Raw genomic sequence first — 3,783 nt, 5'->3', positions numbered from 1 at the left:
GTATTCTTTATATCATCTATGTCGGTTTTGTACAAATATCAACAAATAGTTGTTAATAATGGATTCACATATGCTTTCCCTATTTCTGTTTTATGAATGCTATTGCCACAAGCAAAATATATAGAAGAACCAGTAAATTAAAATACCAACACACTCCGGACTTCAAAGGAGTTACAATTTAATTTTGTCATGCTGGGAAGGAACAGGTATGTATTATGATCCATAAACTTCAAACCCACCCCTGGGCCTAAACAACAATTAAGAACAATCTCTTTGAACCTCCAAAGGGTGGAGCCCATGCATTTACTTTAGATCAAGGCACTTGAGCATTTTAAGACTAAACTAAAAGGGGCATTTCTCCTACCTCTGAAATACCAAGTGCTGAAAGTATAATAAACCCTCAAGATCCATTAACATTTTGGCTTATGACATTCATCAAGTCCACAAATGCACATAAGCTTAAAATCCCTAATACCCAAGAGGCTGGGCCCTTGGTAGGCAAGTTACTAACTAAAGTAACCTTGAGGGAGTCCCAGAAGGAATCACGGCAAATCACGTGGCAAGTCACGCGACAACAGTGATGTTGCTGTAACTCCCAGCTGAAAGTCTGATGTCCAACCCTACACTGCTTCAGATCAACATCCTGAACAGGTAGATTTCCAGTCCCCACCACAATGTTTACACTTGTAATTTTTTTTTATTAAATCACACTTTTAAAAAAAAGTTTAATTGATATATAAAGTTATATATAGCTATGGAGTAGTGTATACTGTTCTATACATATATACATTGTGTGATGTTCAAATCCAGGTAAATGGAAGTATCTCTGGGAACACTTATTATTTCATTGCAGTGAAACTTTCAAATTTTTCATAAAATGTACAGTACAGCGTCATTATCTATAGCCACTCGGCTGGGTAGTAGAACATCAGAACTTCTTTCTCCTATCTAGCTATGACAGTACTCATTAATCAACCATTCCCCATCTCTGCTTTCCCTCTAAATCACACTTTTTTACAAAAAGAAATTGAAGCAACTTGTAAAAAAAATTCATTACCATAGTTCTGGTAACTATAGGAAGTAAACCTAAGGAAGCCAGAATGCGTAACCGCTGTTGTAGAGACTGATTTCTGTCCTTGAGTTTGAAATAAGCCTTCAGCTTGCTACTAAACAAAAATAAAAAGACTCAATGACAGCTTTAATAGTGGAAGCAAAAGGCCCAGAAGTCCTCAACAAGTCCTTCCTGATGCAACCATCTGAAATAAATTTCTTATGTGGGTGTGGTTTAACCTATAGGACAGTGAGCTTTGTAATAGACAATTTCTTCAATTACAAGAAATGTCTCTGTTGGGTGTCTAGAATGTTCATTCATTCCTACAGCAATTACTGATTAGTCACTGATGTTGTATGAGATGGTGCTAGGGAAACAACAGAAACCAGGATGAACAAAGGGCTTGCTCTCTTGGAGCTTAATTCCGCAAGAATCCTGGGAGGGAGGACACAAACTTAAGCAGGAAGCGACCCAGGTAAGGTCAGACAGTGGTGAGTGAGGAAAACAAAAAGTAATAGAGAATGAGAAGAGGGGACTCTCATAGATTGGGCGGTCAAAGGGGGTCTTCCTGAAGAAGTGACTTCAAATAAAGGTCACGACAGAAATGCACATGCCAAGCGTCCATGTGGAGGCAGAATATTGCAAATGCAAAGGCCCTGAGAAGAAGTCCAGGTGGGCTTGTTGCAGTAACGTACTGAAAATGAGTGTAACCAGAAGAAGAATATGAACCGCGTGGTGGTGTTGGAAAGCCGGCTGAGGCAAGTACATAAGGGCCTGGAAAGCCAAAGTAGGATTCAGGATTGCCATGTAATAGAAAGGTATTTGTAATCAGAAGATTGTATTATCTGATGTATCAAAAAGATCTATCTGCTGCTGGGGAAAGAATTGATCATCCGTGTCCAAGGGGGAAAGCAAGAGGGCCTAACAGGACTGGAATGGTCTAGGCACAGAGCTGACTTACTTATTAGACTGGACATGGGGAGCGAGACATTAGGCACCTAAGCAGGTGGTGGTGCCATTTCCTGGATGGAGATGACTATGGGAGCAATGTTTGAAAGGGAAGTCATGAGTTCTTTTCGGTCATACTGGTTTGGGCTGCCCAATCAAGGATCTAAGTGAAGATTTAAGACTTTAGGGAGTTTAGGTTATAAGAACAAAATTTATTGCTGAGGTGGGGCTGGAGGCACAGATACAGGAATCATGGGATGCAGGGGGTTGAGACCATGGAACCAGATGAGACATATTTAAGAAGAGACCCAAGGGCCAAAACATAGGTCCTGCGACATTTAGAAATCTAGCAGACAGAAGTTACCCAGAAGGGCAACTGAGAAGGAACTGTTAGAGTAAGCAGAAAATCAGAGAATGCAGTGACACACAGCAACCAAAAAACATGGTTTTTCAGAGATCAGGGCTACCTGCTACTGCAGAAAGATGAAAAAGCACCAAGACTCATGAAGTACTCCTAGGTCTGGCGTCATGGATGTGGCCAGTAGCCACTTGTGCTCCACCACTTGGGGGACAGAGATTGTAAAGTAGATTTGGGGAAGATCGGAGAGTGGCAGGGTGGCTACTATGGCCAGTGTGGGTATGAAAGGAGCAGAGAAACAAGGTAGCAGCAGAGAACAAACATGAGTGCCAAGTTTTTACTTTGATGAAGGTGGGAGTTACTATAGCCTTTGTATTAGCTGGGCAGGAAATGATCCTGTGCAGAGGGAAGAGCTGCGCTATCTGTACCAGTTGGTCCTTGAGATGGCAAGAATGCGTGGCATATCATCTGCAGTAACAGGATGAAAGCAAAAACCATAGGCAGAAACACCCATGAGTTGGAGGATTCAGTGGAAGAAAAAGAAAAAGGTCCCCTCTGGATTGCTTCTAGTGTCTCAGGAACCACAATCCATAGTGAAAAGGAAGATGCGCAGTGAGGGGACAGTGCTTTGGGGAGACTGAAAAGAGATGAGAACATAGGAAAAAGTCATTATTTTTCAGTCTTACAACCCTAAGTATCAACTTGTGTCCAATCTAAGAAATAGCCAGTATTAGCCGGGCATGGTGTCACACGCCTGTGATCCCAGCACTTGGGAGGCTGGGGCAGGAGGCTCCCTGCAAGTTTAAGATCAGCATAGGCTACAGAGTGAGCTCAAGGTCAGCCTTTTAGACCCTGTCTCAAAAAGAAAAAAAGAAAGAGAAAATCCAATGTTATTCTGAGAGTAGAAAAATAATTTCTCAACACATGCCTTTCTGCAACAAATGGACCAGCTCATATAAGGGTCCCCAATATCTAAGCCACCAAATGGCAGACTGTTCACTTGTGTTCCAGAGCTTTACAGAGATTGATCAGAATATTTGTTTACCAAAGCACTACACTCACCCTTCTGTGAGTGTGCATTCCCTACATTACCATATTTCGATATTATATCTCAAATTTATTGAAATATTACTATGTGACAAGCACTATGCTTAGTTCTTTATATGTGTTAAATCTTTTAATATACCAATTAAATGGGCAGTGCACACTATCATTATCCCAGTTTTATAAACAATGAAGCGAGAGCTTTCATGGCTAAAGTATATGAGTATTAGAGTTTATGAAATCTATGAGATGAGATCAGAGAGCTAGCAATTAGCACTCAAGCCTCGTGGTTCTGAATGGAGTTGGGTAAATAGTTATAAAACCATAACCTAGTAAAGGATTCTTGCTTGTAAATAGTTTATCCATATAGGAAAAAAAAAAA

Source organism: Octodon degus, unplaced genomic scaffold, assembly GCF_000260255.1.
Source record: "Octodon degus isolate 3935 unplaced genomic scaffold, OctDeg1.0 scaffold00026, whole genome shotgun sequence".
Lineage (NCBI taxonomy): Eukaryota > Metazoa > Chordata > Mammalia > Rodentia > Octodontidae > Octodon > Octodon degus.
Note: the sequence above shows the minus strand (reverse complement) of the source record.